We start from the raw sequence: 19190 nt of genomic DNA, 5'->3' as shown, positions 1-19190 counted from the left end.
CCTGGATCATGACACATCTCAGCTTACTGCTGAAGAAGATGCTAGTTGGGGAATTCCACTTCTTGAGATCGCTCCTGTAAAAAGGTGGACGGAGGCAGCAATCCAGCTAAATGGACTGTGCCTAGGAAACCATATGAGAGCAGCCAATGGTAGAAGTTTGTCCGATAAATTAGGGACCAACACTTTTGATAATGGTCGTAGGGCAAGCAGAATAGATTACTTGCTCATTCATGTTACACTTTGGCCTCACTTCAGAGACATGAAGGTAGTCAACTGAATTGAGAGCGACCATCACCCATTAGCTTCATCATTTAGCATGTCCCTGCTTGGTTATCTATCATTGCAGCAAGACACTCATGAGTCTGAACATCTACTGTCTAACAATATGCGTTATCTGAAATGGGATCGGATTGTAGAAGACCCAAAGACCCTATTAGCAATAAATGATGAAGTTACCGGTGCACTTGATGTACCGGGTAGAGTAATAGAGGGCCAAAGCTGTCGCCAGATAGTGGTGGAAGTTCATAACAAGCTTTTTGAGGGCTTGAGAAAAATATTTTTTTAAACAAATTCCAAAAAGAAATTCCAAACACCATAAAAAAGAGGGATGGTATAATCTTGCTTGTAGGGAAGCCCGGGTTGAACTTGGTAGTGCACTCAAACAGAAAGACCAACTACTTGTAAGATCCGCTAGGTCACATTATGGGAAGATACTGAAGGAGGCAAAGGAAACTTGGGATAATGAAATGTGGAAGGATCTCCTTGATGCTTGCAGGAATAAGAATAGCAAAGAATTTTGGGACACATATAAATGGGACAGGGGTGGCATAGCAGAGCGGCCACAGAACAACGTGGCGCAGAATGCATGGGTCGACTACTTCAAACCCCAGTATGCTGCACCCGATGAAGATACACACAGCGAGACTCCTAGCTATGTTTATTATGATAGGGCAATATTTTCATTAAAAGATGTAGATAGAGCCCTAGATAAAGTGGTTGGGGGCAAAGCTCCTGGTATGGATGGAATTCCTGCGGACGTGTTTATTAATGGCAGAAGCCTCTGGTCTAGTTATATCAAGCGACTTGCTAATGCAATTGCCCAGGGAGCTGATATCCCCCCCTCGTGGAAGGGTGCAGAAATTGTCCCAGTATTCAAAAAAGGGGATAAATCAATCGCAAGTAATTATAGGCCGATCAGTCTAATAGATTAAAAAGATTATAGGCCGCATGTTCCTCCATGTAATCCAAATATGGATAGAAGACCAGGATATCTTAAGCCCAATGCAGGCAGGGTTCCGATCCCGGACAAGCACAATTGATCAAGTTTTCCGTTTTGTCAACTTGTATTTGAAAACGGTGATCTTGGGGAACAGCGCCCTATATGCGGTGTTTGTGGACCTAAAAGCAGCCTTCGACTTGGTTCCACGCAGAAGGCTCTGGCAGGTTCTGAGGGAAATGGGTATTGCACCTGAGCTTCATACCGTGATCATCCGCTTACATGAGGGAAATGTAGCCCGGGTGCGATGGGGGTGTGGGGGAGGTGACAGAGGATTTCCTGGTTGGCAGGGGCGTGCGGCAGGGGTGCATTTTAGCGCCGACCCTGTTCTCGCTCTTTGTCAACGGGGTGGCCGGTCACCTCTCACTGACCCCCACCGATGCGCCGGCCTTGGCAGGAGTACGGATTCCTATCCTCATGTTTGCGGATGACACATTAATTATTTCCAAGACCCCAAGTGGCCTACAGAAGGCTCTCGGGCGCTTCGAAGAATTTTGTACAGCAAGGGGTTTGGAAGTTAATACGGGCAAAACGAAGTTCATGTCATTTAATGCCCATAAGTCCTTCAAGGGAATAATGTATATGAACAAGTTACCTTTGGAGGAGGTTACCTCATTTACATACTTGGGCATAACACTACGGAAAGATATGCGCTGGGGCTGTCAGTTAGATCGTGCCGTGTTACAACATAAACAAAAATCAGGTGCTCTTCTGTCTAGATTTAAAACTTCACACACCAAGCCAATTTCTCCAGTTTTAGAAATCTATGGGGCCACGGTCCTGAGCTCATGCCTTTATGGGGCTGAGCTCTGGGGCTTTGGTAACCTGAATGGTCTGAAGGTATTAGAAAATGCGTTTTTTTACGCAAAATCACAAACCTCCCCTCTAGCACGCCACTGCGACCTCTACTGTTGGACCTTGGCAAGAAGCCACTTGAACATCTGGCGAAGCTTCGTCCAATACTGTATTAGCGTCGGCTCTGGTGTACAGACGAACTTGCCCACTACAGGAGTGGCTTTATGGACATAATTGAAACTGACAGGTCCCGTAAAATAACATGGTTACATGGGATTGAATCCCTCTTGGGTAGTATAGGCTTGACCGAACTTTGGAAAGATCCTGCAAATGCTGTTTTTCCATCCAAAGAAAAGCTGAAAATAATGTATTGGGAATGGGTCTATAAGTCGGAAATCTCCCAAGGCCTTTCCACCCACCTATCATGCTGTTTTCTTGATCTAAAAGCCTATCCCCTCTGGGATATTATTGAAAAAACCCTAGACCGTAAATTATATTTCCAATTACGGATGGGTACTTTACCAGTTGCAGAATTTACTTCCAGATGGTGGGGCAAGGAACCAAGAACGACAGGTGTTACAGATGTGTAGAAGAATGTGAGAATGTTGGGCATGTATTATTTTTTTGGCCGATGTATGTAGCACCCCGGAAAATATGGATAAAACCAATCTGCAGATTTCTGGGTATCAGAAGATATGCTATAGCTCTTCGCATTCTATGCACAGATTCCACCCCACCGATCTGTATAGCTGTGGCCAAATTCTTAGGGTGGGCCTGGGGAATAAGGTCAAAAGCTCTGAGGCATGCTGTAACTTTCTCCATCTAAAAACAATATTGTATCTAGCCAAAAATCTACCTGTTGTAGTTATCATATCTAGGTAGCTAAAGTAATGTGACCATCAAACTATCCCATGCTAATACTTGTGTAATATAAGTGTATATGGGCTGGCCCCACTAATTATCTTTCTCTCTTTTGCTTTTTCTGTTTTAAAAAATAGCTAGCTTGACGGTTGCTGAAAGATTTAATTGTAATTTTAACTTTTTAGGTAATTTATCGACTGTTTATGTAATTTTTGTAAATGTGCTTTTATGACTTAATTGCCGAATAAAGCTTGATTGATTGATTGAAGTCATCGAGGAGTAAAGAAATGTTCATATGCTACAAGTATGCTCAAAACATTTTTTGAACACTTTTAACAAAAATAGAAACTAGTAACAAAATATATCATCTTAAAATATGTGTAGATAAATAAAGAAATGGAGAAAAAAGTATACTTTGGAAAGAGAAAATAATCATTTTAAAAAAGATGGTGGGTAATCAAAAACTAAATGAATTATTTTATAATTGTTGAAATCTTCCACACTCAAACAAAACTTTGAAAAAACAAGCATCAAGGAAAGTGCAGAACTTCATAACAAGAGATAAATATAAGGGGAAATTAAAGCACGGTAAGTTTATGTAAAACTGAAGTAAATTTCTCTTTTACCTATAACAAGTGGATACTTAACAAATGGCAGGAGCTGAAGAGTGTGTGATGTACAATTTTGCAATTAAAATCTGCGGAGTACTATGCACTGTAAAAATAAAACTAGAAATCGATTTTCAGATAGCAAGTCTAAAAACCATCTAAAAAAAACTATTTTTTGAATAAGTTGGAGAGTGACTAAGATCCAAAACGTTAATGCAACTCACCCAGGAAGTCAACACAGATTAGCTGTGAAAAAATCACTTATTGTACCATTTCTTTTCTATTTTCAGAAATCTAATCCTAAAATAACCTCCATATCCTTCATTCGAACAACCCAAAAAATCAGCAGCCTTTACAAATCTACAAACGGTACAAAAGCTATACACAGTAAATACCTGTAGATCTCTTAAAAATTACAGAGACTGTGAGCAAAGAAAACTTGATGAAGAATAAGTAAGAGCCAACTTTTAAAAACATTGTATGCCATCACCACGCCTTTTTCTCCACACAAGTTTTTAGCTCAAACATGCTTTTACAACGCACACCAGTACCATGCATTGTTTTTTTTATATAAAAGCAACATATTAGAAAACTGACAACCTGACAAAATTTGGCCTGTTTGAGTACACTGTGATGCCCTTCGGGCTGTGTAATGCCCCTGCAGCATTTCAATTTTCAATTAATGAGGTGCTACAAGACTTTTTGAATGTGTTCGCCACCTGTTACATCAATGACATCCTTACTTATTCTTCCTCTACTGAAGAGCATATTGGTCATGATATTGCGGTTTTGCAACAAATGCGAGAGCATCATTTATTCGCCAAATTAGATAAGTGTGTTTTTTATGCCACCAACATCGAATTTTTGGGTTATGTGATTTCACCTGAAGGTATTGCCATGGATAAATCTCAGATACAGGGCATTTTGGGCTGGGACACCCCAGGTTCTCTAAAGGATATCCAGCGATTCCTGGGTTTTGCCAATTTCAATCGGCGTTTTATTCCTCAATTCTCTTCAGTTGTTTCTCCCATGAACCATCTGTTAAAAAAAGGAGTAAAATTTCATTGGTCCCCAGAGGCAGAACAAGCATTCCAGGTACTAAAAACAAGCCTTAACAGAAGCCCCCATTTTGCATCATCCAGACCACTCTCAACCATTTTTTGTGGAAGTGGATGCTTCTCAAGTGGCTTTTGGGGGTGTCCTTTCTCAAATAGATCCTGATTCCGGACAGCTCCATCCAGTGGCCTTTATCTCTAAAAAACTCCTGGCTGCTGAACAGAACTATACGGTAGCTGACTGTGAATTGTTTGCCATAAAACTGGCCTTTCAGCAGTGGCAACACTATTTATTACGAGTCCGTCACACGGTTACCATTTATTCAGATCACTGCAATCTTCAGTTTTATCAGAACATTAAGGCAGTAACACCATGGAAATTACGCTGGCATTGTTCTTTAACATATTTGATTTAATAATCACCTACAAACTGGGAAAAGACCAACAAAAAGCAGACCCCTTGTCACGATTAATTTATCCCAGTGCTGATAATAAAACAACCTCTTCTAATCCCATCATTCCTGAACATAAAATTGTTGCTTTATGTGATTGCCAAGACTTCTTAGCACATGTCCAACAAGCACTAAAATCTGTATCCGTACCTCCTGAAACCACCAAAAAAGGAGAGTTGGTATAATTTGAAAACCTTCTATACATTCCTACTGAGACTTTACGTAATACTGTTTTACAGTGGAACCACGATACAGTTTTAGATGGCCACCCTTGCTATAAAAAGACCTTGGAGCTATGTCAGTGAAACTTTTAGTGGCCCACATTGACCAACAATGTTAAAAGTTATGTCCAGTCTTGTCCCACCTGCATACAATCAAAGTCATCCAATGTTGCTCCTGCTGGATTATTACAGCCCATGCCTATACCACCCATGCCCTGGCATACTTTAAGTATGGATTTCGTCACTCAGCTATAGAAATCAAATGGATATTCCATCATATGGGTGGCAGTTGATTATCTGACCAAGACGGCACATTTCTACCCATTGAAACAAATGCCCTCTGCTAAAGAACTAACGCTATTTATATAACACGTAGTTAAAGCACATGGCCTTCCAACCACCATAGTGTCTGATCGGGATTCACAATTTGTCTCCAGGTTATGGTGTACCTTTTGTTCATCCCTAAACATTGATGTTCGTCTGTCTTCTGCTTACCATTTTCAAACAGATGGACATATTGAAAGGTTAAACCAAACTATGGAAAAAACCTTGCGTTGCTTTGTCTCAACCTGGACCACGGAATCGGATAAAGCATTGCCCATGGTAGAATTTGTGTACAATAACACCATACACTCTGCTACAGGGGTTTCTCCTTTTTTCTGTCTCTTAGGTTATCACCCCTGCATGCTTCAAAAACTACACATTCATATCCTTTCGCGGGTTCCAGCAGTACAAGACCATCATAACGAATTAGCACGCATTCAAACACAAGTTACAAAACACCTACGGTCATACCAACAACAAATGAAAATGCAGGTAGGCAAACATAGGCAACCAGCTCCCGCATTTGCTGTAGGAGATCAGGAGTGGCTTTCTGCAAAGAATTTATGATTGAGTTGTTCCCGCAAACTACACCCGAGATATCTGGGCCCATTCCCTATTAAAAGATTAATTAATCGAGTCACAGTAGAATTAGACCTCCCTTCGGATTTTCAAATCCATCCAGTGTTTCATGTGTCCCTGGTTAAACCTTTCTCTGACAATACCCAAGTTGGTCCTCCACTACCTCCTGTAACAGTTCACAACAACTGGGAATTTGAGGTGTCTAAGTTTCTTGATTCCGCTGGAATTTGGGGGGTACTACATTACCTCTTGGCTTGGAAAGTGTATGGACCTGAGGAGAATTCATGGGAACCTGCATCCTCGTTTCAAGCCCTACAGCTGGTGAGAAAATTCCATCAAATGAATCCCTCTAAACCATGCCCCATATCGGGGTCTTTGAGGGGAGGACTGTTAGGAAGTCACATCAGGCATGTGTCATCGGTCAGCATCCTTGTGGGTTAACTATCAATCACGTATCTGTATATGCCTAGAGCATAGAAACAATATCACTGTTATTCTGCCCTCTGCTGTTCCATAACATTCCATGTTATGTAATGTTGCCAATGCCTATTGGCTTCATTAGTTGTATCATGATTGGCTTGGAATTTGGTATTATGTTCCTTATTTGATTGTTCCTTTTATATTTTATGAGACCTCTGTACCTTCTAAAAACGACTGGGAGCTCATTAAAGGACAGCGTGTTTAGAATTGTTTACACGTTGCCACGCATTGCCAAGGAAAGGCTCCAGAAGCTTTATGATATCACAGATCATGCGTGAAAACAACATGTTATTGACGCAAGCAACAACGTCCTCGCATTGGGTATAAATAACCACACTCAATACGAGGCGTTGCTTGGTTTTTTGTTACTTGTCGTCAGAACAGCAAAAAATGGACAAGCGTCTCCGTTGTCAAGGAGATATCGTCACCGTTCCCGGAAACCTTGTATTTCCAGAAAGCCGGCTCAGAAATCGGATCCGATTCATCACAGAGTACACTGCCTAGGATCATCGGATCTGCAAGCTAAGTGTTTTGTTCAGTTTAAACGCAGCACATATGTTGGAAAATACCACGTGTGCATTTCAAAGTGACTATAATACCGTGTGTGCATTTCAAAGTGACTATAGTCCCTCTTCTTATGGTCCCCCCACATTGCCGAGATGACCTAATGCGCTGATTAAATTTGGCACTGGACTTAGTGCCTATATGACCCCATCTGGGTTATGGGACCGCTTACTCTAACTTTTTGGGCCCCCACGAGGTACTTTTCTCCCACTGCCGGTCTGCCACAACTGATCTGCTTCCCAGCCCCATGTTTCCACTCCCCTCCCCCATTCCCTCTATTCCTCTATTGGGGACTTGTTCTTCTGTGTTTAACGATTCAACTGTAACTAATGTAACCATGAAAAACTGTAATTCTTGTTATTCCTGACCACTGAGACCTGAGCAACATGGCTGATGACCGGTGAAACTGCTAGACAGCTATAGAGGAGATCGACCCTGGTTCACCCCTCGGCCGTCACCTACTCAGCCGGACATTGGGCACAGTTCTCCCCGTCTCCCCGCTGTGTCTCCTTCCTCCCCCTTCCTCCGACGATTTACCATAACATTGTTTATTGCCTGTGTTTTACGATGCTCTGGTAATGGATGTCATTTGTAACTTGTAACTCAATGATCCTCATTTAAAGCACTCTGATACCTACGGGTCTAGCCAGCCCTATATAAAACTCTTCAAATAAATAAATACATTATTACTTTATAATTTCCCAAAGTGTATTTGATGTACGTGTATTGCTCCCAGCGTCTTGTTTGTTATAATGACATTTGTATTTCACAATAGTACCCGTTATTTGCCAAGTGCGCTTCTGACTGGTATATTAAACCTTGAGATATGGGACTTTATTGGTATTACTGTGCTGGGACATTAAGAAACTCATTGGGTACAACAGCTATCTCAAAAAAGGTATGCTGCTCATATTAACGTGTGTTTAGAGTTAGTCAGAAGAAATAACATGTCAGGTTGATGTGTTATTTTTATGTTTTCTTTCTAGAACCATTGTTTCTTTACATAGCTATATATAGGTAACCAACCTCTGAACATTCCAAAACAATAGTATGTTACTATCTGTGCATCAACAGCAACACTATAGAGGTAATTACTGGTCAGACTAATATCCATAGATATCAGGGGTATATGTATAGGAGAATTCACTTGTTCATATCACCCTTTTGCTTACAGGCTGAAGAGCAACGCAACACCTGCTCCTAAGAACACAGATTCTGGCTGACCCAGGTGGTAGATGGTTACAGTGTCTTCTCTTCTGTCTTTTGGTCATCCCAATCCCCTTCCCGCTTGGAACATCTGCCAGAGCTCCTGTTTCAATCAGTAGTGCTGAGAGTTGTTCTGAGGGGACTGGAGATCTAGCATCACCCCTGCAAACTGTTGTATCTTGTCCTTATGGTTGTTCTCTACCACAAGCTCAGCCAGTGGAATGTTGCTGTGACGATGTGTTGTAGAATCTTGGTGAGGAGAAGTCACAGTTGAGAGAGGAGCTGAGCAGCATGCTGGCTGCTCCTTGTGCGGTCTGTACCGGACTTAACTGCATGTCCTGTAATCTCCTCAACATCCTCTACATGTCTGGACCTCGTTACTACAGTTTATTGGCTACAATCTGGTAACAGACCCTCATGCTACTTGCTCTACAAAGAGGATATTCTCACAGAGGTCACAAATGTTTGAAAATAAACAAGAAATAGAAACTTAAGAGAGGACTAGCTCCAACAGCACGGCCCGTGTCCCCACCAGTTGTCCATACATCGGACAAGCCCCATTCAAATGTGCTGTCCTCCAGTGCTGCGCCTTCAGGGAGGATAGGCCTCATGTATAGTGTTCACCTGCCACATATCGACGTCTACACTGTCTGGGGAAGAAGTGTGCTATTGTATGTGTGCACCAGCCAAGGTGTCACTGCTACCTGGATATCTGTTCTACTCAAAGTGTTCTGGCACAGGTCTACAAAATCTACGCTTTCAATAGATGCCTGCACACAGTCATGTGTTTCTGACAAACTTCACCTAGAGAGTTTCCTTTGTCCTGCCACTACATTTACCTTGTTCAACATGGTTGCTCTGATTTTATGGGCACCGCGCACATCATGTCTTTCACAAACGTTTTATTAACGCCACAAACTGCAAAGTGTGTTTTTCACAACTCTGGCAAACACAACTGAGCCAATCCTCCTTTCGCATCTGATCTCTGCGTTTGAAGAAACAAGCATTCTTTTGACACGACTTGGACGCATTTCATGGGACATTAGAGGTGAGACATGTTTTGTCTCTTATTGTTTAGTGTCCAATGAGGGTTTGGGCCTACAGTGCCAGTTAATCAGTTTTCTGTTTTGAAAAAAAAAGGCGCGTATTATGTACAGCGCTCGCGTGCCATTACCTGCACTTATGGATCTTCAGTATTGTTCTCCATTCTTGGATTCTTCACAACCCACGGCTGTTGAAGGACGCGTTGGTGCACAAGCGCTCCGTGAGCCTTCCGGCACGACATCGACAGCGTGCGTCCATCTTTTGTTTGACTGGCACTGCTGTATCAATTTACTTTGCCACGCACGCTGCGTCAACTTTGAGGTGAAAAGATTTCCTTCATCGGCGTGCTGTGTCACTCCTGTTGGTTCCATTGGTGAGTGGCTGTTTTATTTTGGTTGTCAGTGTCAGAGCTGCCTTTCTCAAAGGACTTTTTCTCAGATGTGTCCTCGGTGTGAAGTCTTTCTACTGTGGTACTTTCTAGGTCTGGGCGGTAAAATCCGTTCCGCTCGCGGAATTTGGGTCATTTCGCGTTCCGTGGAGAAAGCGAAATTGCCAAAAATTCCACAATCCGCGGCTTTTATGTTTGTTTGCGCTTTTAAAATGCGTGTTTGCAAGATATTTCTCCCCAAGCACGTAAACAGCATTCACAAACTGGAAAAAAGCATCGCGAACTGGCAGAACAAGCAATTCCGCGTGTTCGCGGAGCTTTTGCATGTTGGCGGAGATTTTTTAACATTTCGCAGAGCTTTGCGTAGCGCGACTACGCAAATTCCACCCACCCCTTTCCCGATGACAGGCGCAGAATGGACTTTGACTGCCTGTGTATCGATGTCTATTACCATTCTACCAACCACTTGGCTACATTCAAATAAAGTTTATCGCCTGTTGATTTTCTTCAGCAGCGTTGCGCGATGTGATGAACACCTCTCTCAAAATGGTTTATCCGGTTCTACTATTTAAATAGGTGCCTCTACAGTCTCAACGTCATGGTCGCTTTGGTCGGCATTGATTTTCACTGCTCTTGCCACAATTGGAGGATTGGTTCGTTTTGCAAGCATCTTGTTGGGTCTTGTTTCTGCTGCGGCGAGGTTCAGTCCTCCTGCAAGTCTCCTGGGGGTGTTTCATCTCTATGTGGTTCTGGCTGCGTCATTTGAAAACCTGTCCACCATCATCACGGTGACAGGCACACCATTGACATTTTAGTACATTAAGCTTACAGTGCATATTTCTGTGCTTTATCTCTACTTGCAGTCATCCAAAGAAAAAATGTGTTTTGTAGTTTGAATGACATGTTGTATGCACATTTCAAAACTGATTTCTTTTGTTGGGTTGTTTTGGGTTTTAGGATGTGAACTGAGGTGGCGTAGTGAGCAAAAGAATGATGATCCAGATCTGTGACTGGGGGTGAGTGTCTGAAAAGGTTCAGAGCTCCGTCATCATCTCCTTATGCTTACTTTGTTCCCCCTAAGTTGGCAGAGTATGCCCAGACGTGGGTCCCTTGCTCACTTTACCACTAGATTTAAGCTAGCCTGGCTGATGAGGGCTGTTAGCCCGAAACTGGTCCCAGGATGCTTTTTCCAGTTCAGGGAAGACCTGGCTTGGAAGTTCGGGTTGGACTGTTACCACAAGGCACAGGGTCAAGACTGATTTGCAAATAGCTGGGTCTTAACTGAGGTGGCGAAGTGAGCTAAAGAATGATGATGGATTCAACCCAGATCTGTGACTGGGTGTGAGTGTCTGAAAAGTTTCAGTGCTCCGTCCATCATCTCCTTATGTTTGCTATACTTCTACCCTTTAAGGGTGTCTTGGGGTTTTAGTCCCTTTGGTGGCTGCGTTAAACTTACTACAGTGCACAACATGAGAACTTCATACGAGATTGTCCTTACACAGATTTTTTTCCCCACACAGGGTGTGTAATTTGGTTTGTAATCTCATTACTACAGTGCACAGTCGCATACTTTGATACATTTTTACCTTTACATAGGGTGTTTTGCTTGGGTTTATCCCACTTTTCTCAAAGTTATGCCTTATCAGTTACATTGTCACATACTTTGGTTAAGTCTTTACCCTTACGTAGGGTGTTCCTCTTTGTTGTTTTTTGATATGCAATGTAATGTTATGTTTTCAACTTCATATATTTTCTTTTTCATAAGTATGAGTAATCTTATTGTATTTCTCTTCTTCTCTATTTTCTTCTTTCCTTCTCCTGTGGCTCGCCTTCTCACTTTCCTGCCTGGCCAGTGGGTGTGTGGGGAGTCATTGGTTTATAGCTGAATCTTTCTTTTCTGTCCTGTTGGTTTTTGTAGAAGGAAGGGTGGGTTATGGTGTATTACTCTCCTTTCTCTTGTTGTTTTCCTTGCTTCACCTTTCTCTTGTCATTTTCCTTGCTTCTCTTCATGATGTCCTTCCTGTTCTCTCCTTAATTCCTTCTTCTATTTTTTATACTGCCTTTCTGTTCTGCTTTCCTCTTTTCCATTATGTATGTTGGTAGTCTTTTCTTTTTACAATATAGAAGAAAAGAGGATATGTTGTATCCTGTCTTTATGGTTGTTCTCTACCACAAGCTAGGCAAGTGGAATGTTGCTATGTCAATGCGTTGTGGAATTTTGGTGAGGAGAAGTCATAGTTGAGAGAGGGGCTGAGCAGCATGCTGGCTGCTCCTGGTGGGGTGTGTACCGAACTTAACTACATGTCCTGTAATCTACTTCAAGCAATCTACTGAACATCCTCAACACGTCTGGACCTCTTTACTACAATTACATTCCTGACAAATATGTGGTAAAAACATGCGTCCCCTAGACAAACTAAACCAGAAAACAAATTTCAATCCAGTATCTAGATAGCAAGTCTAAAAACCATCTGAAAAAAAGGATTTCCCTGAGAAGAAGTTGGACAGTGACTAATGGGTCCATTACAATGGCGGGCGGACTGCAACGGACCACGGGACAGACCGCCGATGTTGCGGCGGTCCCGCAATGCAAATTATGATGTGCCCGCCACACTGGTGGGAGCATCCTAGGCCGTTTGCATTGCGGGTGGATCTGCTGGCTGCAGCCCTGCCGACAATGTAAAAGGAATGTGCACAGCATTACCATGCACACCATGGCAGGCACCATGTGGTGCCTGCCACGTAGTGCATTGCAATGAGGGGGCTGCCATAGGTACCCCCCATGAGCACCCCCACACCGACCTAACACCCTTGGGGCCTGCAACGTGCCCCCAACATTGAGAACCGCATGCCTTTCCATGGCGGCGAAAGGACAATTTCTGCTCACATCAAAATATGAATGTCGGTGTCTTGCAGACACCGCCACCATATTGTGTCCCTTTTACGCCTGGTCGACAATTCGACCGGCAAAAAGCAGCGGACGGTCTTCCTGTCTGTCGCGGTGCCCCCACCATACTAATATGGTGGGGGAGAACCAGGGACATTTGTCGGGCGTATCGCCACCGCCGGGCCGGTGGTGCCGATCCTCCCACCATGGTAATAGGCCCCTAAGATCCAAAACAATAATGCAACTCACCCAGGAAGTCAACACAGATTAGCTGTGAAAAAAATCACTTATTGTACAATTACTTCCCCACCCATAACCCCTATCATCCCTACATCCTGTTTCTAGAGGTAAGTATTTTCAAAAACAAACAATATATACAAAAAAAATAATATATATAATGAATCATTTTGAAAATAATTTAATACCTGGTAAACTAAAAATGTTAACTGGGTATTAAATTACTTCCCCACCCATTACCCCTATCATCCCTACATCCCATCCCAAGAGGTAAGTATTTTAAAATAATTTAAATACCCATTTATTACCATCCAATGTGATGGATCAAAAACCCTAAAAGTTAGATTTAAGGTTTCAAGTTATTTAATAAATTTAAATGACCTACCTGACAACCTTGATAAAAAAGCCTCATCTGCCCATCAGATAAACCACGAGCATGATGCTGGCCAGAATATTCCCGCAGGCGCTATGCCCCCAACGTACTACCAAGCTGGCAGGATGAAAACTGTCTGCTTCCCTGCGCTCATCAGAGGCCGCCTTCCTGATGATAGCAGTGCCGAGTGAGTCATGCCAGGGGGCGAATATCATATCAGGTCATGTATACTCGTGGTTTAGGAAAGTCGTGGTATAAGAAAGTCGTGGTTTAGAATTGTGGTTGTTAAGGATTGGTCGTTGTTCAGGGTTCATTGTTCAGGTAAGTCGTTATAAAAGATTTGTTGTTAAGGATGTTTCCCATTTCTTGTGTTTCTGTTTGGACATTCTTAAGGTAACAACGTAAAGATAGGTAGGTTTCCATGATTCCCCTGAGAGAGGGGATCAGAGTGGTCATGTTCAAATGTTGCAGACACAATCCAGTACCCTTTCATGTTGAGGGGTTCTGATTGCTCACTTTGAGTTAGCCAGGATTTAGGCCAATATATTCTATTGATATGCGTGGACTAAGTCCCCATATTGTGTTGCTTATGATGTCCAACTGCATGGTCTTACTTGATTTGTAGGAACCGTACAACAATGCAACTTTCATTCACTCATCCATCCATCCTCCCATCCATCCACCCATCAATCCATCCATCCACTCATTCATCCATTCATGAATCTATCCTTTCACTCATCCAGCCATTCTTTCACTCATCTATACATACATTCATCCTTTCAACACTCCATCCATGTATTCATCCATCATCATTTCACATAGCCATCCATCAATTCTTTCACTCTTCCACACATTCTTTCATTTTTCTATCCATTCATTCACCCGTCAGTCTGTTGCTTCATACATCCTTTAGTTCATCATTTTTTCCACTGTTTCACTCATCCATCGCTCTAATTGTATACTCAACCATTCATCTATTATTATTCCCATCCATTCATCTATCTGTTCACTAATTCATCCATCCACACACCCTTTCATTAATTCATCCACCCTTCCATCCATTAATTGTTCCATCCATCCTTTCACTCATCCATCCATTCTTTCACTTATCTATCTATATATTCATCCTTTCAACATCCATCCATCTATCCATCCATCCATCCTTTCACTCAGCCATCCATCAATTTTCTCACCCATCCATCTATTCTTTCACCTATCCATCCATCACTTCATACATCCATTTACTCATCCTTTTTTCCACTGTTTCACTCATCCATCATTCTACCCTTATACTCACCCATACATCCATTATTTTTCGTATCTATTCACCCATTCATCTATCTGTTCACTAATTCATCCATCCACCCACCCTTTCATTCATTCATCCACCCTTCCATTAATTCATTGTTCCATCCATCCTTTCACTCATTCATTCACATTTTCACACGTCATTCCAGACATCCATCTTTTCATCTATCCTTCCATGTTCCCTTTCATTCATCCATCCATTATTTTTCTCATCTATCCATCAACCCATCCACCCATCCATCCATAATTTCACTTATCCATCCATCCACCCTTTCACCAATGCATCCATTCATTATTTCAACCATCAATCCATTCTTTCACCCATTCATCCATCCACCTTTTCACTCATCCATTCGATCCACCCTATTTCACTCCCCCATCCATACATTTTTTAACCCACCCACCATCTATCCACACTGACAGTCATTCATTCATTCTTCCATTCATCCATTCATGCATCCACTTACTCTCCCATCCACCCTTTCACGTTAATTATGGGTCTTTGCATACTGAGTTGTAGACAAACGAGTGTGATTTAGGTCAACAATACTTAACAATACAGATACTGAGTCTACGTATATGATCAGTAATTGTTTATTTTGGCTAGATCACAGTGAATATACGATGTTACCCCGCAGCCAAACACTCCACATAGCATTACCACGAAATTATCTCTACGCAAATGCCATGACCCCGCATGCTTTTATTTTAGTCACTTACCTACTGGCACGGGATGCCAGGGAAAACAGGAGTTTTGGGTGGGTGAGTAATAAAAATGACGGTCTTTTAATTAATCTTTTCTTTTAATTGATACTTGAGTATTAATTAAAAGTGTACATCTCTTATTGTTTTTTTTAAATGTTCCATATCCACTGGGACACAATAGCACGAAAACTGTGGTTTTGGGTGGGTAAGTTATTTAAATATTATGTAATTGTAACTAATTCTCAAGTATTAATTTAAAACTATACATTTAATACTCGACCCTAAAGCACAACCCTACACTACATATACAACACAACACTACCCTAAACCCTAATACACTAACCCCTGCACAACCCTGCCCTGACCCCCACTCTGCTCCCTACACTTAAACACTACACTGCATGACCCCCAGACACTACCCTAAACCCTAAAACACTACCCTATACTACACAAAGACCACAACACTATCCTAAACCCTAAACACTACCCACAGCATTACCCTCCCCCGACCCCCACTCTGCTCCCAACACTGAAACACTACCCTGCATGAACCCCCAGCACTACCCTAAACCCTAAAACACTACCCTACACTACACCAACACCACAGTACTACACTAAACACTACACCCAGCACGACCCTTCCCCAACCCCCATTCTGCTCCCTACACTGAAACACTACCCTGCATGACCCCCCGACACTACCCTAAACCCTAAAACACTACCTTACACTACACAACACCACAACAGTACCTTAAACACTACCCCCAGCACGACCCTCCCCTGACCCCCACTCTGCTCCCTACAGTGACACACTACCCTGCACGCCCCACCATAAACCCTAAAAAAGTAAGCCCCACCCCAGGCCCAATCCCCCTTACCTCTCTCTCCTCGTGTGTCTGCTCTCCATGTTCCAGCTTCGTCAGAGGGGCGGTGTATGGTGGAAGTCGTTGTGAGGAAACAGAATAGCTTCAGTTTCCTCACAACGAGGTGGATCATCATTATATCCCATGCGTTGTTAATGCGCATGAGATGTAATGACATGCGGAGTGATGGTATGCAGGATGGAATGGCATGCAGAGATACAGAGTGTTGGTATGCGGGGTGAAAGTATTCGTTGTAAAGGATTTGTTGTAAAGGATATTTACCGCTCACAGTACCACATCTAAATTCCTATCCTGTCAGAGTTATAGATGTTGTCAGTAACCTCAAACATGACCACTTTAATTCACAAAGAGCTCATAGAAACAGATCTAACCCTTTTATTTGTTACTTTTGAATGCCCAAAGTGTTACAAAGAAAATAAACGATAATGCATTTTTCAAATGTATATTGAAAAGCTCTATTCCTTGTAATTAAAACATAAGTTGTGATAATTGAGACACATTTCTTTTTTATTCTTATTTTGTTAACATTTATTTAAGAGTTTTATATAGTGTTGGCAAGACCCAAGGTTATCAGAGCACTTTACAGGAGTACATGTTCACACAAAACACAGGTAGAATCAGGACAACTGAAGTACGTCCAATCAAGTCAGTGGTTGAGCACGAAGAGCGAGAAATAGCACGGATGAAGGATAGAGAGAGCAGGGGTTGTACAGCCTGTCAAGCTGGGCGATTGATGACCTCCTAGTGAGGTGTCTGTTCAGGGAGAGATCCTTTAGCTGTCTCTTAAAGCTCAAGAAGGAGGGGTTTGTCCTGGCGGTGTTGGTATGGAGTTTCATATTTTAGGGGCATTGCTTGAGAATGAGCATGCCCGTTTTTTTTGTTTATGGACTTCTGGTGGAATGAGTAGTAGGGTGTTTGAGCTTCTTAGGTTTCTCGTCTGACCTGCTTTTTGAAATCTGAGGCAAGGTAAGCAGGTTTTCCAATGTTGGGGGCTTTGGGAATGAGACAAGCAGTTCTGAAGCTGCATCGGACTTCAATTGGGAGCCATTTCAGTTCTTTTGGGGCGGGGGAGATGTGGTCATATTTTGGATTCCTTTCTGACAATTGTATTGAGAGTGGTTCTGAAGGGAGTACGGTGGGAGTACGCAGCGCCAGTAGGGTCGAGTTCCTGTAGTCTAATCTAGACAACAGTGGAGCTTGCGTGGCAGACTTGAGATCATTGGGCGGTAGGTAGGGTTTGATTTTGTTTAGAAATTTCAGGTTGTAAAAGGCACTCTTTGCACTATTCATTGTGTGATTTTTCATGATCAGTTTGGGTCCAGTGTGATTCCTAAAGATTTGGTGGAGTCAGCTAGGGTTAGACTGCAGTTACGAGCATCTATGGAGGTTTTACAGTCTTGCATCTGGAGTGACACTTCAGATTTTGATATGAGAAGAATTTCGGTCTTGTTGTGGTTGAATTTCAGGTGGGTATGAGATAGTGTGTGTTGGACAGGGCTGGACTGGCCATAGCGGGCACCAGATATTTCCCCAGTGGGCCAGAGGGGTGGAGGCCAGTTTTGTGGCAGTGGGGGCCACTTTTCATACAGGGGGCCAGTTATGCAGCAGTGCTGCAATATCGCCCCCCTGTAAAATAAGCAGGAGCGGTACTTTTTGCTACCACCACCCCCCAGGGCCGGTGGAGAAGCAACCTGCCAGGTGCCAGGGCTGGTTGCTGATCCAAGTCCGAGCCTGATGTTGGACCTCTTTGAGGGTGAAGTTTAGCTGGTGTATGTTGTCTAGTGAGGAAATTTTCATGTATAGCTGGAAGCCATCTGATTATAGATGGAAGGGAATGTTTGCTTCATTAAGGACGACTGTGAGAGGTTCCATGAAGATATATGAGCGAGAGGACGGAGCCTTGTAGGACACCCTGGGTTATTGCCATTGTAGCAGAGATCTGGTTGCATGTTTTTATTTGTTGAGTGCACCTTAATTTGAAAGATGTGAACCAGTGCAGCACCATCCCCTCCACATCGAACGCTTTTTGGAGGGAGTCTAGGAGGATCCTGTGATTGACCGTGTCAAAGGCCGCTGATAGGTTAAGAAGAATGAGCAGGCAGCAATTGTCTGTATCCAAGGATTTGTGATAGTCATCTACTATATTTAAAATAGCTGATTCTGTGCTGTATCCTTTTCTGAAACAAGATTGGTGAGGGTTCAGGAGATTTTTGTTTTCGATGTGCTCATTGAGTTGTGAAAGAACACATCTCACTAGAGTTTTGGCTAGGAAAGGAAGACTGGAAACAGGTTAGGTCATTTGGGTCTGCTTCTGGGTTTTTTAAGAAGTGACATGACTTGCCCAAGTTTTAGACAGTCATCAGCGAGCTGTTTATAATTTTAGTCCAGAGGGAGTTAGTGCGTAGTTGAGTTTTTTTGCCATGGAGGCTGGCAGGTTGTCAGCTAGGTGAGAGGAAAGTGTGGACATAGTCAGCAGAGCTGATATGTCCTCCTCCAAAAGTGAGTAGACTACCTTCCAGTTCCTAGGAGATGTGAGGGGCCTTTGAGGTCTATTGCATTAGTTGTTTTCTTGAGGTGTGGTCGATAAAGTGGTGGTCCTGGCGTGGGGGTTAGTTACTTCATTGCCGGGAGAGGGGATCCCCTTGGAGGACCGGTTTTGAGAGCTCGATTTTTGTGATTTTATCATTGAAGAATCTAACAAATTTGTCACACCTTTCCTAATAATGTTGTTAGCAGGTGAGAGTGAGCTGTGTGTAATTAGATCAGCTAGGTGTTCGCCGAAGAAGAGTATGTATCCTTGTGAGTGAGAGATTCATTGTGGTGTAGTCTTCCATCCTAATGGTGGTGCTGATATATTCAAATGTGTTGTAAGTGAGGGTGTCTGCTTCCCTCACATTGATGCTGTTTTTGTGGATAATGGCGATGCCTCTACTGCGGCTGCCC

Source organism: Triturus cristatus, chromosome 7, assembly GCF_964204655.1.
Source record: "Triturus cristatus chromosome 7, aTriCri1.1, whole genome shotgun sequence".
Lineage (NCBI taxonomy): Eukaryota > Metazoa > Chordata > Amphibia > Caudata > Salamandridae > Triturus > Triturus cristatus.
This window is presented reverse-complemented; position numbering follows the sequence as displayed.